At 44.6% G+C, this 22,450-nt stretch overlaps 1 protein-coding gene across 2 annotated transcripts in view; it reads left to right on the forward strand.

Moving 5' to 3' along the window:
* Positions 1-22,450, forward strand: part of AFAP1 (actin filament associated protein 1) — a 176,555-nt gene that overhangs the window by 1,333 nt on the left and 152,772 nt on the right. The window lies entirely within an intron of this gene.

Below are 22,450 nucleotides of genomic sequence, written 5' to 3' on the forward strand. Positions count from 1 at the left end.
AGGAGGCTCAGGGAGCACGAATACCCAGCCCGAAGTTCTCTCTGAACAAGAGATGGTGTGTACGGAACAGGCAAATGAGACAGCTGAGCTCATCCCCGCAGCTGCGGCTTCTAGCCCTCTAGCTGTCAAGCAAGCCCTTCATCATTTGCCTTCTCTGCCCTCCCCTGTCCCAGACCCCCACTCTACCCCGCCTCTCCAGTCGTCAGCTCCTGCCGCCCCATTGCTATGGTCTCTGTTAGATGGCCCCCTTCTCTCTGAAGCTTTTCTTGTTCTCCTAAAGTCCTGTTCTTGAAGAGCTTATGATCTGCAAGGGCAGATGGGGTTTGGGCAGTACACGGTTAACTGTAGCACAGCTTGAAAAATGCTCTGATAGATGTGGGCAGGCACCGTTTGCATGCGGGTAAATGAGAGGTCCTTTTTCAATATCATGAATCCAAGTATTCATGCTATTTTAAATCTGCAATTCTCTGACTCTCCAGAGGGTTTTTAGATTAATTTTTTTTTCGATTATGTCCTAGCGTTTGTTGCATAGTGCAGAGTACTTGATTAAAACTTAAGCAGGTCTGCTGGGCGCGGTGGCTCACGCCTGTAATCCCAGCACTTTGGGAGGCCGAGGTGGGTGGATCACTTGAGGTCAGGAGTTCGAGACCAGCCTGGCCAACATGGTGAAACCCCATCTCTACTAAAAATACAAAAATTAGCTGGGCGTGGTGGCACGGGCCTGTAATCCCAGCTACTAAGAAGACTGAGGCATGAGAATCACTTGAACCCGGGAGGCGGAGGTTGCATTGAGTAGAGATGGCACCACTGCACTCCAGCTGGGTGATAGAAGGAGACTCAGTATCCAAAAAAAAAAAAAAAAAAGCACTGTCTGGAATTTTCCCGGAAGGCTACCTCTTCTGGGCTTCAGTTTTCTCACCTTTGAGGATCTTAAACTACATAATTTCTAAGAGTCTTCTCTGCCCCCTGCCTTTAATTCTTTCAAGCAAATATAGAATATAGCAGAGAAAACTTCTCTTAACGGCAATAGTATAAATAATGGAGACCTTTGAAAATGTGGATTCTAAAGTGGAAGTTCCTTTTCTTCTTCCTTTTTTCCTTTTAAACGAGTTTAGTTACATGAGTATATACTTTATCTCAGAGTTAAGCAACTCTTTGGTAACGTCCTGCATATTCTTCATAATTGTGTTTTATGTGCAGCATTTTCCCTATATCCAGTTGGTTTGTTTTTTTCTCGTTAATGGCGTTGTTGAATGGAGATCTTTTTTTCAGGAGCATTTTGTTGATCTTTTAAGTGTCATGTGAAGTGTGTTCCAGTCTCTTTAACGTTTTATTTTGGAGAGTAAAATGGAAGTAAGTGGAATTTTGAAAGTGCCTTGAGTAGATGTACTTGGCTTTGGGTAATAGTTTGAAGCGTAGTTTAAAATCACTACTTGTGGCTGGGCCTGGTGGCTCACGCCTGTAATCCTAGCACTTTGGGAGGCCGAGGCAGGCAGATCACGAGGTCCAGGAGATCGAGACCATCCTGGCTAACATGGTGAAAGCCCATCTCTATTAAAAATACAGAAAATTAGCTGGGCATGGTTGCACGTGCCTGTTGTCCCTGCTACTCGGGAGGCTGAGGCAGGAGAATTGCTTGAATCCGGGAGGCGGAGGTTACGGTGAGTGGAGATTGCACCACTGCACTCTAGCCTGGGCAACAGAGAGACTCCCTCTCAAAAAAAAAAAAAAAAAAAAAAAAAAATTACCACTTGTAAAAAATTGCATCGCATGTTGAATGACCTATAAAGAAGCTCCAATTCTAAGGAGTATGGTAACTAATTCTTTAAAATAGCAAGACCGGGTACTGTGGCTTATACCTGCAATGCCAGCACTTTGAGCGGCTGAGGTGGGAGGATCACTTGAGCCCAGGAGTTAGAGGCTTCAGTGAGCTATGATCATACCACTGCACTCCAGCTCGGGTGACGGAGTGAGCCCCTTTCTGTAAAACATAAAAAGGTAAATAAATAATCTAAAAATAAAATATTAAGCCCCTTTCCAATTGATCTGTTTGGTAAGGTGGGAATTCGATGTGCTTGAGTTTCTTAAAGCCACATTTCTCTGTAGAAAGGAGACAATTTTCTCTGCTATTCCTAGTTATTTGGATGATTATAGGGATTAAAAATAGCCATTTGGTCAAGTCGTGAGGTACTGAATTACAATTTTTGCTTAACTCGGTAGGATTTGCCTTTATTTTGATTTGCATTCTTATCTTTATTTAGGAAAGGTTCTTTGTTATATGCTCCATATAACATATAAACATATGTAAAGTACTTTGTTCTTTTAGGGAATTTAATTTTAGGAGAGGGCTTCAAAACTCGACCAGATTTTCTTTATGGTTTTCTAGATTCTATTAATGTTTTAATAAAACTTAACTAGTTAATGCTGCTTGGAGAAGACAGAGGCTATATTTTGAACTCTACATTTCAGAGTTGTCTTCCCTAGCCCTGGCCTGGGGTCCCAAACGGAGAACTTAATTCACTCTTTCACTAAAGTATACTCCTTACTTTGATGTCATTGGTATGCTGTCCTAGAGGTTTGCTGTGGCTGCATGGAGTGTTTTGGGTAAGAACTGACCATCCTTCTCTTTTGTTAGATTGTGAGTCTGTAAACCGTCTTGTTGCCTTTAGTATTATTTGCCTGGAACTGGAAGGTCGGAGATAAAGTTTTCTTAGATTAGAAGTCGAAGTCTTTGGTATCTACCTTCCCCTGTCTCCCATGTCACCTGCTGGATTTTGTTTTTTTGTTTTTCATTTTAATGTTTTTATTGGATAGGTGTCTATTATTGTAGGCTACCTCAATACATTTTTGTATCGACAAGATATAAGTATGAATAACATGTAAAAAGTAACTTACTGTAGTTCTTTTGAGCAGAGGACTTGACTTCGATATGTGGCCCTGTTAAGGCTTTTGTTAAGTCCAAGTACTTTTCTGAACTTAGTTCCCTTACCTGTAAAATGGGGTTAGCTGTTAGTAATACCTGTTCTGCCTACTTCACGAGATTGTTTTGAGGATCAAATGAAATCATGAATGTAATGGAATTTCGTAAATTTTAAATAAAATATTATATTGCCAAAGATTTAAAAAAACCTTCTCCTTAAGAATTGAATGAATCTGGGTTTCCCTTTGAAGTCCCAAATGTTTAATGTAGAGAAGTCTTAATGTGTGTGTTGGGCAGCTTCATTAGGGCTGTATTCTATCTTTAATTGACCAGTACTGTTTTATATTTAGCATTGGGGAACATCATGTTTCAGTGATCATTAATATTTTACACAGTTATTGAACGTATGTGATTTAGTCTTTAACAATCTCTTCAATTATTTACATTCCCATGTAAAAAATGAAGTAACGAGTATTATTTCCCATGTAAATAACATTCCCATGCTTTAATGAAGCATCATTTCTTGACATTTCAGTTTCTAAGTGCCCTGTCTTAAGGTTGGAAAAGCTTAAGGGCAGTCAGAGGTTAAGGTCAGCAAAGCATCATCTTTGACCTTTGAAATCCAGCAGCAGGCATCACAGTGAACCCCACTCCAGCACCCAGGAGCTTTCTCTGCACCTGCCTCCCCTCCAGCCACCTCAGAGGCTGTGTATGCGGTGTCAGGGGCCTGCTGTCCTTCCTCTCCTCCGCCTTTTCTTTCTCTTCACCAGCTTCTGCTGCATGCCTCTGATGTCCCAGACAGTGTCAGTGGAGTACAAAAGCTAATAAACCTGGCCCTGGTCCTCAAAGAATTTATGTTTTGTGTGCAGATATTAAGTTATACTGTCATATATAGTGTTGACACACACTGATACAGATTTTCTGTGAAGTGCAGAAGCACCATTCTAGAAGCAGAGAGGCAGAGGTGGGACTCGTGACTTGCACCTGGAGAGCTGGAGTTCTTGGTCTAGTGGGAGAAAGTGACCTGGACATCATTTCAGTGCAGCAGAGTGAGGACTGGGAAGGGTTCCCTTGGGGCTTCTGTGGGTGGGTTGGTCTGGTGTCTAGTCTCCTCTGTGGTACCTAGAGTTTATCAGTAAGACGAGCATTGGTAGGTTTCTAAGTTAAAGGAAAGGCAATCATTTACCTGAAACCTAAAATTTATAGGTGTTCTGGGCCATTTATAATCCACCAAATCCGTTTTGTCAGAACAAGTCTATCGTCTGTTGTTTTGGATGGAATGTGGCCAGCCCTGCCTTTGGATGTAAGGAAATCAGGAAACACTTGTCAGGTGTCAACACTGTGCCAGACACTGTGTTAGGGGTTTCCACGTAAATCACTGTGTTCATTTCTATTGCTGCTTTAACACATTTCCACAAATTTAGTGGCTTAAAATAATCCAAATGTGTCATCTCACAGTTCTGTGGGGTAGAAGTCTGGTGTGGGTGTCACTGGGCAAAAATCACCATGTGGGCTGGGCTGCATTCCTCGCTAGAGAATTGTTTCCAAGCACTTTTGGCCAAATCTAGTTCCTTGTGGTTGCAGGACTGAGGAGCCTGTTCCCTGGCTGGCCTTCGGGTGGGGGCTGCCTCTGCTCCTGGGCCTCTCTGTGGTCCTTGCGTGTGGTCCCATCAGCCCAGGACTAGCTTGGGCTCCCCCTTTTCCCCTGTGCGCAGTTCTCTTCTTCCACTCAGATTAAGGTCTGTTCTCTTAAAGGCTCATGGGATTAGATTGGAGCTCCCTGGATAACCCAGGATGCTCTTCCTAAGGCCTGTGGCACAGCCCCTTTTGCCAGGCTGTATGGTATAGTCATAGGTTTCAGGGGTTAGGATCTCCTCCCACAGTTACCCATCCACTTACTATAGCAGCCTGGGAGGTGGTTTTTATTGCCTCTGGTTAACAGATACCACATTTTTTTGCAAATTGACAGGAACATGGAGATCTCTTTTTTTTTTTTTTTTTTGAGATGGAGTCTTGCTCTGTTGCCCAGGCTGGAGTGCAGTGGCACCGTCTCAGCTCACCACAACCTCTGCCTCCTGGGTTCAAGTGATTCTCCTGCCTCAGCCTCAGCTGGGATTGTAGGTGTGCGCCACCATGCGCAGCTGATTTTTGTATTTTTAGTAGAGATGGAGTTTCACTATGTTGGCCAGGCTGGTCTTGAACTCCTGACCTTGTGATCTGCCCACCTCAGCTTCCTAAAGTGTTGGGATTACAGGCATGAGCCACCACCCCTAACCATGAAGATACCTCTTAAATGAAAAAACTGTTCCTCTGACTTTATGTGAGCCTGTTGGTGAGGTTTATAGCAGTGGAGACAGGTCCATCAGAAATGGAGCTAAACTTTGTGTTTTGGAGCATTTAGATGGCCTGCTCTGATTACATAAGTTTTGCTAAGAAGTCATTTGAGTAATTCCTCTACTGGAAGAAACACCCATATTGGGAATTTGGGACCTTGCCTTTTCAAATTCTACACAAAGGACTCTTCATGGGTTCAAAAGTACATGATTCCATGTCCATTTCTAGAATGGAAACAGCTGAATCAACCCAACAGTGATTCACAGTCCTGAGTTTTAGAGATTCTGATTGTTTCGAGGCTGAAGCAAAAAGCCCAGTACACAATGTTTGTACCTTTATTAATAGGAATAAGGTGCATCCCGCCGTCAAGAAAACAACTGCTGGCAGTCACCAAGTAGTTCACAACCAAGGAGGGCCTCATTTTAGCATGTGGGTGTTCCTGATTTTTCTTATGAATTTTTTTTGTTGTGCAATGAATGACAAGCTCTGTCTTGAAATACATTTCCTTTAAGAAACCAGAGTCTGTAATCTTAAGGTTTTTAACCTAGCTTTCAGAAATTTATGAACTCCCCAAAATCCTGTGCAAAAATTTTGTCTATGTATGCATTCATGTGTGTTTATGGGGAGATGATTTATAGCTCTCCATACATTTTCAGAGTGGTTGGATTCCAAAAAGTTTTAGAACACACCACTTGGGCCTGGTGTGGTGGCTCATACGTGCAATCCCAGCACTTAGGGAGGCTGAAACAGTAGTATCCACTGAGGTTGGGGGTTCAAGACCAGCCTGGGCAACATAGCGAGATCGCCACCTCTACCAGAAACAAAAACAAAAACAAAACCTGCTGGGCGTGGTGGTGCACGCCTGTGGGTCTAGCTGCTTTGGAGGTTGATCACCTGATCCCAAGAATTTGAGGCTGCAGTGAGTTAGAATTTCAACATTGCACTGCAGCTTGGGCAACAGAGCAAGACCCTCTCTCTTAAAAAAAAAAAAAAAGAACACACCACTTAATATGATATTCTTGTTCGGCAACTATCAGATTTTGTTTAAAAATTAAATACTTCTTTTTATTGAGGTTGTACAGGCACACAGTTATGAGTCAGAAATTAGCAAGTCTTAGGACAAAAGCCAGCAATCCCTCCCTTCCCCTTCTCCACCCTCATTCCTGCTTCTTGGAGGTTACTCCTTTCATGTTTTAGTCCTTTCTTCTAGATGGTTTATATGAGAGACGGAGATGTCCTACTGTGGAAAACAACGATTCAGGTCGGTTACCCTACCCCTCCTCCTTTTGCCCATGTTTTTCTCCCTCCTCCTCTCAGTATAATTATTGTGATAGTGAGGCCAGGCTCGGTAGCTCCACGACTAATCCCAGAATTTTGGGAGGCAAGGCAGGCAGATCAGTTGAGGCCAGGAGTTGGAGGCCAGCCTAGCCAACACAGTGTCTCTACTAAAAAATACAAAATTTAGTCAGTTGTAGTGTCACACACCTCTAGGCCCAGCTACTCATGAGGGGGAGGCACAAGAATACTTGAACCTTGGAGGTGCACGTTGCAGTGATCTGAGATTGCACCACTGCACTCCAGCCTGTGCGACAGAGGCATACTCTGTCTCAAAAAAAAAAAAATTACTGTGATAGTGTGACACATAGTACAATAGTGTGTATCTCTAGTATTCATCCTGGGTTTGGCCCGGAGCTCTTAAAGCCCTTGTATTTCCTGAGTGATAGGAGCATCACTGGTTCGAATATTTGGTCTTAGGTTTCAGTTCCTGACACAAGAGCTTCTAAGACTCTTGGAATCTCTGGAGTGATAAGAGTGTCTTTTGTATGATAATGAGATAACAGGTGGCTTCAGGCCCCTAGACAGGTTCAGGATTAGGGCTGGTTGTCAGAAAGACTGAGGCATGATTAAAGAGTTGGACATATCAGCCCCACCCCTACTTCCTCTGGGGAGGGGAGACGGGCTGGAGATGGAGTCAGTTACCAGTGGCCAATGATTTAATCAGTTACGTCTATGTTATGAAAACTCCATAAAACCCTCTGAATATTGGGTTTGGAGAGCTTCTGGACTAGTGAACTCATTCGGTGCTGGGGAGGTGGTACTCCCAGGGAGAGCGTGGGAGCCCTGAACTCCCTGCCCCATGGTGCGCCCTGTGTGTCTCTTGCATTTGGCTGTTCCTGTGTTCTGTTCTTTATAATAAACCAGTAAGAGTTAGTGCCACGCACTTTGGTTCTGTCACCTCTCTTAATTTTCCAGCAACACCGTGTGGCAGATAATGTCCTCATTTTGCTGGTGACAAAATGAGACTGAGGCATTGAGTAACTTGTTCAAGGTTACATAGTAAGTGGAATTCAAGCTCTGACTCCGAAGCCTGTGCTTTAACCAGCATGCTGCCTCCATGGCCTCTGATTTTGGTGTGTCTAGATCCCAACACCAAGTTGACCATTGTGCCCAAGAGCTATTATAACAGAGCTTTTGGCGGCCCTGCTGAGAGCAGAGCCAGCACCTCCGGATTGGCAGGGCAGGGGCCATTCCTGCTGTGAGCTGCAGGCCGCTCCCTGTAGCCCTTGGCTGATCTTCCTCATCCACTCCCTCCCTAGTTCAATAGTTCCCGAGTGCAGCCTCTGTGTGGAGGAGAAGGCAGCATTCCAGCCCAGGTGGGGCTTGCAGGTACACACAGGCAGAGGCAGCCATGCATTGAGCTGACTGTAGGCTGGGACAGTGTGGCTCCAGAGGTGCAGAGAGAATGTTCTGGGACTGCAGAGAGAGCAGGTGCTTCTGAAAGGGAGGAAGGGGGCAGGCACCGCAGAGGAGGCGTGTTTGAGTTGGACTGTGAGGGAGGAGTTGGATTTCCGCATTGGAACTGAACAGCCGAGGCCTTCTCGGCAGTTGGAGATTACAACCATCCAGCTCAAATGTTCAGCTTTTCCTGAATTCTCTTTGTGTTTTAGTGCAGTGCAGTAAGTTTTCAACAGAGAAAAAACAGCCACCCCCATGTCGTTAATGTTCTGCAAATCCTGTGTGTAGTTTCTGATGCGTAGCAGATGGGGGCAGCCTGGGCCGTAAGAGAAGAGCCTGTGTGTCCACCTGTTTGGACATCAGTCAGGTGTGGCACAGCGCAGTGGTCACTGCCTGCTCCTGAGAAACTCAGTTGCACTTTTATGTGGAGAGGACAAAGAAAGCTGTTGTACAGGGTGCAGGAGACATCTCGCCTGCAAAGCAGGGCACAAAACACTTAGTCTGTGCCCTGCATGAGAAACCTAGCAGAACTGTGTGCTGAGTCCCACCTCGGCCTCCTCTCCTGAGAACGAACTGTCCTTTGTGCCATGGTGGAAGGCATTTCTGAAGCCTCTGTGAAGGGAGTGATCTGTTACTTGCACACTGAGCCTTAGGGGCAGCACCAGGTGCTGTGGCTGGAACACAGGCCTTGGCCAGACCTGGCTGGGCGTGCTGGCTCTGCCGCTGATTGTGAACTACAGAATCTTGGAGACGTCATTTTTTCTCTGAGCCTCTCATGTAAGATGGGGACCACTGTGGCCCTTGCAGGAGGGCAGCCAGGTGGAACGAGTACAAAGAGCTTTGTATGTATGCAGCATACAGTGAATGAAATGGCACTGATTGGCGTTATTGATAGTAATAGGTTTCATTCAGGAATAAAACTGGTAAAGTAGGCTGGGCGTGGTGGCTCACGCCTGTAATCCCAGCATTTTGGGAGGCTGGGGCGGGAAGATCACAAGATCAGGAGTTCGAGACTAGCCTGGCCAATATGGTGAAACCCCATCTCTACTAAAAATACAGAAATTAGCCGGGCGTGGTGGCGTGCACCTGTAGTCCCAGGTACTCAGGAGGCTGAGGCAGAAGAATCGCTTGAACCCGGGAGGCGGAGGCCACATGCTGTGAGCCGGGATCGCGCCACTGTACTCCAGCCTGGTGACAGAGTGAGACTACCTCTCAAAAAACAAAACCAAACCAAAAAACTGGTAAAGTATTTTACCCAGCCTGGGTGCGTTTGGTAGAGCTGAATGGAAGAGCTTAGAAAAAGATGACTTGAGAAACAGCCCAGCAGAGGAGTCAAGCGGGACTTGTTGAATGAGTGAAATTTGGACTATTGACAGACCTGCTGTGTCCCAGGCACAGTGATCTAGTGTGTAAAGGGGGCACAGCTGACTGAAGAATTCTGATCATGACAGTCAGGAAAGGATTAGGGGTGTCTGCATTGGTTTATGTATTATAGGTCATACGAAATGACAGAGCATTTAGATGGGAGGCAGACTTTTCATCTCTAAGCTTTACTTTCACAGAACAATTCCATCATGATTTGAAGATTTTTGAGTCGAAACTGCATTGTTCTGCTATGCGTTTTGGGGTAAATTTATACATACACATTGGCTTACATACTTCAGATGATACAAGAATATATGTGTACGGTAAAAAGCTGAAATTTGCATTCCCCCTTCTCTAGAAGTAATCATTGTGAAGGTTTAAGTCTGTATTCCAGCCATTTTGTATATTATAAATACAGTGTGAATATAGGAGTATATATATATATAGCATAAATAAATTTTTAGAGATGGAATATTGCTTTGTTGCCCACGCTGGTCTCAAACTCCTGGGCTCAAGTGGTCCTCCCACCTCAGCCTCCCAAGGTTTTGGGATTACAGGCGTGAGCCACCACGCCTGGCCTGTGTGAGCGTATTTACTAATCGCTTTGTTCAGTACATCCTCCATGTGCCAGGCATTGTTCTGAATGCCTTATATGTGCAAATCCACTTAATTTTTAGAGCAGCTCTACTATTGTGACCCTTCTGCAGTGAGGAAACTGAACCACAGATAGGCTGGGGACCTTGTCTGGTGTCACACAGCCAGTGCTGTTGGAACTGAGGTCTGAACCCACAGCTGGCTTCGGAGCTCTTAGCTGTCACGCAGACGGCACACCCAAACCTTAGGGCTGCCTCCCAAGCCTCGCCTCCAGTACCGGTTCACCTGAGCTCTGCTGGAGCCGTGTATGTGAGGTTTCTTTCCCCTTTAAGAACACAGGTCTTGGAATTGTCCCAAACCGTGGTAGGACCTCTTGAGGACCAAAAACAGGGATTCTTCAAGCCTGCCCCAAGGCCTGATCTTGATTTAGCTACTTGAAAGGTAGACGTGGAAGAGAGTAATTTTGCGAGAACAAAAGGTCATGATGACTGGGCTGACTCATCCCAGGGAAGAGACCCTCCAGCAGCCGTAGGACTTTGGCCACTTGGTGGAAAAGGAGGAAGTGACCTGGACTGCAGAAACTCAGCCCCAGCCCATCTTTGTCCTGGAGCCTGGCCGCCCGTTTGCTTCCCTTCTCCTTGGGTAGAGGGTGTGGTGAGCTTTCTACCCTGGAGGCTGAGCAGTGCGGCTTCTCACCAGGGCAGGCATTTGTCCGTCTGTGGGAATACAAACAGCATTCTCATAACCAGCCCAAATACTCCTGAACCGCTTTTTGTAGGGTGGGGTGGGGCAGAAGTTCATTTTCACTCCTAGGTACCTTTTCCACTTTTACTGCTGATAACTGTGTTAGAGATTAAAGTTTGATTTTTGATTCCGAAGAAGGCTTAAGACAGTGAGATACTAGGGTACATCTAAGTCTGCTAAAATAGAACCATGGGGTGGTATAGGAAAATCTCCTCTTAATTATGGATCATGCACTTTATATGGGCCCCCTGAGTGTGGGTCCTGGTCCGATGGGATTAGTGCCCTTAGAAGAAGAGAAACCAGAGAGCCCCCACTGCCCTGGTGTGAGGAAACAAGAAAGGAGGCTGTCTGCAAGCCAGGAAGAGGCCCTTTCCTGGAAATGAGTTGGCCAACACCTTGATCTTTGACTTCCAGCTTCCAGAACTGTGAGAAATAAATTAATGTTTGTGAGCCTTAGAAGTCATGTGCACCTAAGTCAAAAAATCAAAACATATCTTGTATTTGGGTGACCCCTGTGAGTCTAGATACCACTGTACCTTGTGTGAACACAGAATGCTAAGGTGTAGGATCAACAAGCTTTTTCTGAGACATCTTGCACTTCTCCCTCCAGGTAAAGTGGGGCAGCAGTAGGAACTCAGAGCTGTTGGGCATCTATTATTCATCAGCATTTTACATGTGGTGTTCCATTTAATGAAATCTTGGAGGTAAAAGTATTAACGATGAAGATGGAGGCTTAGAGAAGTTAAGAAAATTGTTCAAGGTCGCATAATTTCTTAAGTGGAAAGATGAAATACTTGATGAACCCAGAAGTTGGACTTCAAGGCCCTTGATCTTCCCTTAACATGTGGTTCCTTCCCTGGTTGGTGAGGAGTGACTGAAGAACTCAAGGAGGCTGTGTTTTGTGGAAAGAGGGCCTGAGGGGTGTGATGGTCTCTCCAGGCTTGGAATCTGCCACGCTAGGCTTCTGAATGGTATAGATTGGCCAGATAGAGAGAAGCCCCTCATTTAAGACTTATTATTTGGGGGAAATAAAGGAAGACCCCCCCATATGAGAACACTCAGAGGCGACTTTCTCAGAGCTGCTGCGGCAAGGGAGAGTTGGCTCTATCACTTGCTTGTGGCAGAGATTCACATGCAAGTGAGTGGCGGATGAGGAGCGGGAAAGCTTCAGGATGAGGCTGTTGTGGGGGCTGGAGGTGGCTCTGCAGAAGCGGGGTGTCCTATGTGATTGTTAGGGGTGTATTTGGCTCTCTCTGTATGATCCTAACTGGGAAACAGGGGCAGAAATTAGGGTGGCTGTTTGTTTTGAGTCAAGTCCTGGCCATCTGGGACAGAGTTGTCATTTAGCTTCACGGGTTGTGGAGAGAGCAGTCTGCCTTCCTGTCTGATGTACTAGTCTGGCTGGCTTCCTGGCTGTTTATTGTAGATAGGGGTTGGTCTCCTTGGCAGGCAGCTGCAGGGTGTGGTCTGAGCCTTGTCTTAATACATCTTCTGTTTCTCATCAGTAAAAATATCAAATGACAAATTGGATATGTTGGGAATTTTTTAGATGTATGTATCCCCTGGAAGAAGTTTTCACGTTGACATTTAATCAGAGTGAATATGAATGATTGAGCCATTTGTCTTGAAAACTGAAAATAGGAATCTTCAACAATACTACCTAGGCGCCGTTACCTCTCTGCGCATTGCTAGGGAATCTGTTTTCATCCACAGCCACTCGTCGTCCGCCAGTTCGTGGTTGATTCAGTTCTCTCTACATCTTGTCTTCCGTGCATTTCCTTGTGTGTTAGTGTTAGCTCTTCCACCTCGTCAGTGTGGTTTATTTGTGTACCCTTTGCTGGTGTGGAGTTGTTTGTGGAATCTGTGAATTGGAAGGGACTGGAGAGACCTGCCAGGTCAGCCCAGTGATTTTAGAGAGAAGCTGAAACACAGGGAAATGGGCCAGCTTTTTTGGTGGCAAAACCAGGAGTAGGAAGCAGTGTTCTTTCTGCCACAACGTGATTGAAGGAAAGCTAAATGTGTGCCTAAAATACTGTGTGACTGACTTTCATTTATCTCTCACAGAAATTTTTAATTGACCTTAATGTGTTAGCAGAAATATAAAAAGTACTGACTTGTTTACATATAAGGTACCTTTTCTCCTACTCGTTTCATTTTTTTTTCAACATGGTTGAGAAGACATTGTTATACACTGAATGTTTATGTCTCCCCCAGATTCTTCTCCTGGAGCCCTAACCCCCAGTGTGATGGTATTGGGGATGGAACCTTTGGGAGTTGATTAGGGTTAGATGAGGTCGTGAGCGTGGGCCCTGGTCCAATGGGATTAGTGCCCTTAGAAGAAGAGAAGCCAAAGTGTTCCCACTGCCCTGGTGTGAGGAAACAAGAAAGGAGGCTGTCTGCAAGCCAGGAAGAGGCCCTTTCCTGGAAGTGAGTTGGCCGACACCTCGATCTTGGACTTCCAGCCTCCGGAACTGTGAGAAATAAACTAATGTTTAAAACACACAGCCTGTGGTATTTAGTATGGTATTTGCCTATGGTATTATGGCCATCTGAGCTGACGGATAGAGAGATGGTTCCAGGATATTGTAGTCTGTATTTAAGCTGGTGATGCCAGGAAAGTACATGTGATAGTACATTCCTTTACATAAAGAGAGTGCTGTGAACCCAGGGCTGTTGTTCATGTCTTAGTTGAGTGTTGTCTTCTTTTTTTTTTTGAGATGGAGTTTCACTCTTGTTACCCAGTCTGGAGTGCAATGGCGCGATCTCGGCTCACCGCAACCTCCGCCTCCTGGGTTCAAGCAATTCTCCTGCCTCCGCCTCCTGAGTAGCTGGGATTACAGGCACGCGCCACCATGCCCAGCTAATTTTTTTTTTGTATTTTTAGTAGAGACGGGGTTTCACCATGTTGACCAGGATGGTCTCGATCTCTTGACCTCGTGATCCACCTGCCTCGGCCTCCCAAAGTGCTGGGATTACAGGCGTGAGCCACCGTGCCCGGCCCGAGTGTTGTCTTCTTATAAGAGCTTCTTTATTTTTCTTTTCCCTCTCTGATTTACCTTATATAGCTGGATTAAATCATATATGGTATGATTTTATGCCTTTTTTTTTTTTGAGACAGGGTTTCATCATATTGGTCAGGCTGGTCTCGAACTCCTGACCTCAGGTGATCCACCCGCCTTGGCCTCTCAAAGTGCTGGGATTACAGGTGTGGGCCACCACACCTGGCCGATTTTATGCTTTAAGCATTTTATGTCTATACAAACTTCTTAGTGATTTTATTTTATTTTATTGACATGCTCTTGCTCTGTTGCTCAGGCTGGAATGCAGTGGTGTGATCACAACTCACGGTAACCTTAAATTCCTGGGCTCAAGTGATCCTTCTCCCTCAGCCTCCTGAGTAGCTGGGATTACAGGTGTGCCACCATGCCAGGCTAATTTTTAAATTTTTTGTAGGGACAGGGTCTTGCTGTGTTGTCCAGGGTGGTCTCAAACTCCTGGCCTCAAATGATCCTCTTGCCTCAGCCTCCCAAAGCACTTGCATTGCAGGCATGAGCCCCCGCACCCTGCCCAGTGATTTTTCATTGTTAAGATCAAGGACAGATTCCTTGGCTTGACATTCAAGGCTCATGATCTGGGTGTAGTGTGCAAGTTTGGATTTCAGTTTTTCTGTTACTGTCAGCAGCCTTGCACTCCAGCTTGTTGCCTAAGCCCTTTTCTGAAGCCCAGTCTGAGAGCTGCACTTAGAATTGATACCATCTCATCTCTTCGTCTTCTTCACATATGTTCTTATCTCCATCTGGGACGTCATCTCCACACTTCTGCCTCTTATAAATCTTCTCATCCTTCAAGACTTGAAGTACTTCCTTTCCATGATCCCTGCTCTGACATCCAAGCTAGAATGAGTCTTTCTTCCATTGAACTCTGATAGTACTTAATGTTTCTTGTCCTTCAGTTTCACAGCAGTCCTGTGTGTTAGGTATTATTATTCCCCCAGTTTTTCATAGTTACATTGAAAATATTTACTGTAGTCTTACATTTTGGATATGTAATATGAGCGATGGAGCAGCATTCAGAAGGCCCTAGAGAGTGAAAAGGAAGTCCAGCTCACATCACTGCCCGGGAACCATGGTTGCCAGTTTTTTTTTTTAAATTCCTTCCAGGGATAGTCTGTCTATATATGTCTTCTTTTTAAAAACACAGATGTTGGCATAAGATAAACACTGTTCTCCAGCAGTTCCCCATTAGTAAGTATTTAGGTTGTTCTCAAACTTTTGGGATAATCAGTGCTGAGTTGTAAATAATTCTTGCATATTTGCATGAATATGTTCATAGGATGCATTGCTAGAAATGGAATTTCGGGATCCAAGGTTCTGTGCACGTTAAATTTTGATAGGTAATTCTGGACTCCCTTCCATTAGGATCATCCCATTTTACTACCTCACTGTCAGTGTATAAGGGCGCCTGTTTCTATTTCCTTGCCAACAGTTTGTTCTCAGAGGTTTTGTTTATCAGTCTTAGAGATAGGTTAAAAAAAGTTTTGCTCTCATTTTATAGGGTAGGAAACTGAAGCTGAGAGAAATTAGATAGGTTATCTGCCTGGTCTCATAGGATGTGTGCTTTACTCAGGACCTGAATTTAGTCTTTTAATTTCTTTCTTTCTTTCTTTCTTTTTTCTGATACGGAGTCTTGCTCTGTTGCCAGGCAGCGCAGTAACACAGTCTCGGCTCACTGCAACCTCCGCCTCCTGGGTTCAAGTGATCCTTCCGCCTTAGCCTCCCGAGTAGCTGGGACTACAGGTGTGAGCCACCATATCCGGCTAGTTTTTGTATTTTTAGTAGAGTTGGGGTTTCACCATGTTGGCCAGGATGGTCTCGATCTCTTGACCTCGTGATCCGCCCGCCTTGGCCTCCCAAAGTGTTGGGATTGCAGGCATGAGCCACCACGCCTGGCCTAGTCTTTTAATTTCAAAATGCATTTTCTTTGGAGGCAAAGTGGCATGCATAAATAAATAAATAAATAAATGTGTTTGTTTGTGTATATATATTCATAGATAGGTATACCTACAGAAGTATGTATATAGAGATTTTGACAAGTGAATACTGTGATTATGTACTATTTAATCCCTCTCCTAGACTATAGACCTTTCCTGAAGAAGATATTTTTCATATTTAGAGAATTTTTTTTTCTTGAGACTAGGACAGACTTGTAAACAGTGTAGATATGAAACTATACATTTGTTTTTTAATCTCAAACATATTTAAATTGTCTTTTGACTTTTCAAACCTTTTGAAATAGAGACTTATTCTAAGGGAGAAGTCCAGGCTCTTGGTCTTTTAGGGATTGCAGTTTCTTTGGTAAGAGAAAGTAGGTGGCTTTGTTAGTAACTCTTTGATCTTGTGATAGTCTTTTGTGTTTAGTTAGTTATATTTTCCATATGACTTTGAAGATTGTTTTGGGAAGCAAGTGTCGTTTAGCACCAGAGGAAGGTGACCCCAAATATGGACCTTTGCATGACAACTTATAAATTTCATCCAAAAAGTTTACATGTAATAATTTGGGTATTCTTAAACTTTCCAAATAGAGTGTATGGATTGAATCGTACAATTCATATATTAATTCTATCTGTGCGTATAAATATATTTATGATCTAGGAATTAACACCATTCAATTCAAAATAGCCACATTCAAATACTGTTGGTGGGAGTTTGGAAGACTGTATGGCGATTCCTTGAAGATCTAGAACCAGAAATACCATTTGACCCAGCAGTCCCATTACTGGGTATATACCCAAAGGAATATAAGTCATTATGTTACAAAGATACCTGCATGTGTATGTTCATTGCAGAATTATTCACAATAGCAAAGGCCAGTGCTATGCCCACCCTTCCCACTTCTGCAGGAGGGGAGTCATCTTGGGACTGGAGGGCTTCGCCGGCAACCAGCTCTCATAGTAAGTGGATTTGATGCTGGTTTCGTTAGGTCAGGAAATTTCCCATTTGGAAGGAAAATTTATATTTGTTTTTGGGTTTTGCTGAGGAGCCACAGGGTTTAGAGCAGGGGCTGGAAGTTTGTTGTTTGAGACACATGTGAGTGCAATCAAACAGCTTCCATGAAACATGGAAATAAAGACGGTGTTCCAAAGAGGTCCCTGGCTTTGGGATATAAATATTTCTGTAAGAATGGCATTGGATGTCTGCTGTATTTTTTTCTCTGCTATTTTGGCAAGTTTTATTTGGGTATGTGTCTCCTGTACAGAAGGCATGACATCAGTTTTTGCCACCAAGTATTTATAGCAGTTGGTACCTCCTATGTGGGTCACTTTTGTGCCATGGTTCCTTTGGGGAAATTGTCTGTGGGTTACCTACTCAAAGCACTTTGTCCATTTCAGGGTGCTACTAGTTTCTGAACACCTGCGGCAATGCCTTCCAGCTGGATAAAGCCAGCCGAGGAAGTGCCCCTCCCTAGCAGGTAGGGACTGGTGATTGCCCAGGTGAGGGGGCTGGGAATGGGCCCTGGACTGGAACTTAGGACTGGCTGCTTTTCCTTCCCTTCCTCTCCCTCCTATTTTCCCACCACTCCCACTTTTAAAAAATTTCTTATTAAAAATTAAGCAATTATTTTGGTTTCCTTAATTCGCTGTCCCTTGCTAATTGTATGTAGAGTGAGCCTGGGAAAGTGAACAAGCAAGTTGTACTTAGCTTCAAATGATCACACCAGCTACCCTCCATCGAGGGGCCTGCTGTGAGGCCACATTGTGAGGTGGCTTTGCGGAGGTTCTCCTCAGTCCTCAGCGTTAAACAGCAGAGGCAGGTGGCACTTCTCCCTGGCTAATGTTGAGGAAGTTTAGCTTAGTGTTTAAGGGACCTTCCCAAAGTCACACAGGAAGTAGCAGAATAGAAGCAAACACAGATTGTCTCTGAATCAGGCAGGTTGTCTGATTCCAAATGGGCTCTTTTAACTTTTGGAGGCCAAAAAGCTCAACAGACACAGATACTTCTTTTTCCTTCTTTGTTTTGTTTCTTGAGATAGGGTTTTCCTGTGTTGCCTAGGCTGGTCTAGGCTCAAGCAGTCCTCCTGCCTTAGCCTCCGAGTAGCTGGGCTTATACATTTGTGTTGCCATGCCCATCTGAACAGACGTTTCTTGAAATAAGACATACGGCCAGGCGTGTGGCTCACACCTGTAATCCCAGCACTTTGGGAGGCCGTGGTGTGCGGATCACTTGAGCTCGGGAGTTCAAGACCAGCCTGACCAACATGGTGAAACCCCATCTCTACTAAAAACATAAAATTAGCCTGGCGTGGTGGTACATGCCTGTAATCCCAGCTACTTGGGAAGCTGAGGCAAGGAGAATTGCTTGAATCCAGGAGGCAGAGTTTGCAGTGAGCCGAGATTGTGTCACTGCACTCCAGCATGGGCAACAAGAGCGAAACTCCGTCTCAAAAAAAAAAAAAAAAAAAAAAGAAGACTTACAAATGGTCAAAAAAATAAAAATATATGAAAAAAATGTTTGGTATCACTAATCGTCAGAGAAATGCAAATCAAAACCACACCGAGGTGTTACCTCACCAGTTAGGATGCGTATTATCAAAAAGACAAACACTAGCAAGTACCAGTGGGGCTCTGGAGAAAGGGAGCTCCTACACACCATGAGGGAGAGTGTAGACGAGGGCAGCTGGCCGACGTGCGGCGCACGCTGTCCTCCCGGCACTTAGGGAGGCCGAGGCAAGGCTGATCATCTGAGGTCAGGAGTTCAAGACCAGCCTGGCCAACACGGTGAAACCCCGTCTCTACTAAAAGTACAAAAATTAGCCAGACGTGGTGGCTCACGCCTGTAATCCCAGCACTTTGGGAGGCTGAGGTTGGTAGATAAATTGAGGTCAGGAGTTCATGACCAGCCTGGCCAACATGGTAAAACCCCATCTCTATTAAAAAATACAAAAATTTGGGCTGGGTGCAGTGGTTCATGCCTGTTATCCCAGCACTTTGGGAGGCCCAGGCAGGCAGATCACGATGTCCAGAGATCGAGACTATCCTTGCTAACACGGTGAAACCCCATCTCTACTGAGAATACAAAAAATTAGCCTGGCGTGGTGGCACGTGCTTGTAGTCCCAGTTACTCGGGAGGCCCAGGCATGAGAATCACTGGAAGATGGGAGGCAGAGGCTGCAGTGAGTGAGCCAAGATCGTGCCACTGCACTGTAGCCTGGCAACAGTGTGACTCTGTCTCAAAAAAAAAAAAGGAGAAGAGTAAGAGTAAGCTAGTGCTGTCACTATGGAAGACAGTGTGGAGGTTCCTCAGAAAACCGCAAATAAAACTACTGTGTGATCCAGTAGTCCCACTACTGTGCAGATACCCAAAGAAAAGGAAATCAGTGTCGGAGGGGTGTCTGCACCTCTGTTTCCTGCAGCACTGTTCACCATAACCAAGATTTGGAATCAGCCTTGGTGTCCAACAGCAGATGAATGGAGAGAGAAAATGTGATCTGTATACACACTGGAGTGCTATTCAGCCACAACAAAGAATGAAGGCCTGTCATTCTCGGCAACGTGATGGAACTGGAGGCCATTATGTGAAATAAGCCAGGGACAGAAAGTTAAACACCACAGACCAAAAAAAATGGATCTCATAGAAGTTAAAAGTAGAACAGAGGATACTAGAGGGTGAGAGGGGTAGAGGGAGGAGGAGGATAGGGAGGAATTTGGTAAAGGATACAAAATTATAGCTCGATAGGAATAAGTTCTAGTGCTTGCTAACGCAGTGAGGTTGACTATAGTTAGCAAGAATATATAGTTTCAGGCTGGGCGTGTGTGACTCATGCCTGTAATTTCAGCACTTTGGGAGGCCAAGGTGGGTGGATCACCTGAGGTCAGGAGTTTGAGACCAGCCTGGCTAACATGGCGAAACCCCATCTCTACTAAAAATACAAAAAATTAGCCGGGAGCAGTGGCTCACACCTGTAATCCCAGCACTTTGGGAGGCCGAGGCGGGTGGATCACGAGGTCTAGAGATCGAGACCATCCTGGTCAACATGGTGAAACCCCGTCTCTACTAAAAATACAAAAAATTAGCTGGGCATGGTGGCACGTGCCTGTAATCCCAGCTACTCGGGAGGCTGAGGCAGGAGAATTGCTGGAACCCAGGAGGCGGAGGTTGCAGTGAGCCGAGATCGCGCCATTGCACTCCAGCCTGGGTAACAAGAGCGAAACTCCGTCTCAAAAAAAAAAAAAAAAAAAAAAAAAATTAGGTGGCCTGTGCTTGTACCAGCTAGCAGGGAGACTGAGGCAGGAGAATCACTTGAATCTGGGTAGCAGAGGTTGCAGTAAGCTGAGATCGCACCATCGCACTCCAACCTGGGTGATAGAGCGAGACTTCGTCTCAAAAAAAAAAAAAAAACAAGAAAGAAAGAATATGTAGTTTCAGATAACTGGAGGAAGGATATTGAACATAACCAACACACAAAAACATGATAAATGTTTGAGATAGTGGATATGCTAATTACTCTGATTTGATTACATATATTACATGTATTATAACATCACTATCTGTACCCCATACATATGTGCAATATGCAGTTATGTGTCAATTAAAAAAGAAAAAGCTGAACTTAGATCGGAATGACTATATAGACCTTAGGCAATTAGTTGAACTCAACTGCCCTTGCCTTCAGGAATGTGTAGTATTGGAATTTTAACCTTGCATTTTATAATATAGAGAAGTAAAACTTTAGGCTTGCTTTAGATACAGTCACAGGGGTTTGCAATGATGACTTTTTTTTAACATAGTAAGTGTGAAATATACCGGAATAGGCATACGTGCTCACTGTTCTTCTTACGCATTTTCAGTTGTTGTCCAGGCATTGTGTTGCTTATGTAAACAGCATGTGATATCTTAGGTAGGAATCAGAATTTTAAGGTAAGACTACTTAGAGCTATATATTTTTCAGACTTTCAAACTGGACATTTTACATGTCCATTATATAATTGTAGTTCAAGTTTCACAAAGATAATACCTGTCTTGAATATGGGTGACACTCTAGCATTTTTTTTTTTTGAGACAGGGTCTCACTCTGTCACCCAGGCTGGGCTGGAGTGTAGTGGTGCAATCATGGCTCTCTGCAGCCTCAACCTTATAGGCTCAAGAGATCTTCCCACCTCAGCCTCCTGAGTAGCTGGGACCACAGGTGTGCAACACCATGCCCAGCTAATTTTTAAAATTTTTTGCAGAGACAGGGTCTCCCTATGTTACTCAGGTTGCTCTGGAATTCCTGGGTTCAAGTGATTCTCCTGCTTCATTCTCCCAAAGTGTGGTGATTCCAGGCATGCACCAGTAACTCCTGGCCCCAAATAAGTAGGATGATGACTTGAGCCTAGGCATTCCAGACCAGCCTGGGTAACATGGCACAAGATCCTGTCTGTACAGAAACTTAAAAAATCAACTTGGCATGGTGGTACCTGCCTGTGGTTCCAGCTACTCCGGGAGGCTGAAGCGGGAGGATAACTTGAACCCAAGAGTTGAGGCTGCAGTGAGCTGTGATCTTGTGATTGCATTCCAGCCTGGGTGACAGAGTGAGACCTTGTCTCTTAAAAAAACCATGCTGGCCACACCTGACTATTCATAGACAAAAAACTGAACTCTGATCTAAATCTCATACCTCATTGAAAAATTAACTCAAAATGGATCATGGACTAAAATATAAAATCCAAAATAAAGACGAAAAGAGGAGCTGTAGACTGGGAGAAACTATTTGCAAACCACATGTCTGATAAAAGACTCATATCTATAGTATATAAAGAACTGTCAAAATTCTCCAGTAAAACCAATCCATCTAGTTTGAAAACTAGTAAAAGACACGAGGAGACATTTCAGATGACATAGAAGCACATGAAAAGGTGTTCAGCATCATTAGCCATTAGAAAAATGCACCCACATCACCATACATCTACCAGAATGGCTAAAATAAAAGGTAGTAACAAAACCAAATGCCGGTGAGGATGCAGGGAAACTGGATCACTCACACTTGGCGGGTGGGAATGGAAGATGGTGCAGCCATTCTGGGAAACAGTTTGACAGTTTCTTAAAAAATGGAATGTGCAACTGCCATAGGACGCAGCATTCACATTCTTGGACAGTCATCCCAGAGAAATGAAGACTTACGTTCACACCAAAGTCTATATGTATCTGTTCGTAGCAGCATGACTTATAAAGGCCAGAAACGGGAAAAAATCCGGACGCCACTCAGCAGGTGAATGGTTCAACGTGTGGTGCACCCAGGCCCCGGATGCCACTCTGCAATAGTTAATGACACCCTTGTTTATCAGTCTTTCAAAATAGAAACCACCGTCCTGCTTAATCCCCTTTCCATCCTGCATCTGAGTGGACTTCATTTTACATTGTTTTCAATGCATTTTCCCTCTGTCCTTTCCAGTTGTGCCTCCTGTGCATTTGAACTGTTGTAAGAGCCGCCTCATTGTTTCTCTGCCTCCTAGAATCCTTTCTGCACTTCATGCCTGCATTGCCATCAGAACGGTCTTTCCAAAACACCAGCAAACTAACGTAAAAGAAATAGCCCAGGTGGCCCTCCCACTAAGTGTAAACTTCCTGTTAGAAGTTTCACTCCTTGTCTGTAGGGTACTTCAGGACTCCAGAGAGACGGATTTGCCATCTGCATTTTAAGATGAGGCAGAAATCCCTGGCGGGCCTCTGTGGAGTAGTGGTGTAAGTACTGCTTCTAGAATCAGACGTCTTCATGTCCTGC

The sequence above is a fragment of the Aotus nancymaae genome, unplaced genomic scaffold, assembly GCF_030222135.1.
Source record: "Aotus nancymaae isolate 86718 unplaced genomic scaffold, 86718_ANA_hifiasm-v0.15.2.pri h1tg000006l, whole genome shotgun sequence".
Classification (NCBI taxonomy): Eukaryota; Metazoa; Chordata; class Mammalia; order Primates; family Aotidae; genus Aotus; species Aotus nancymaae.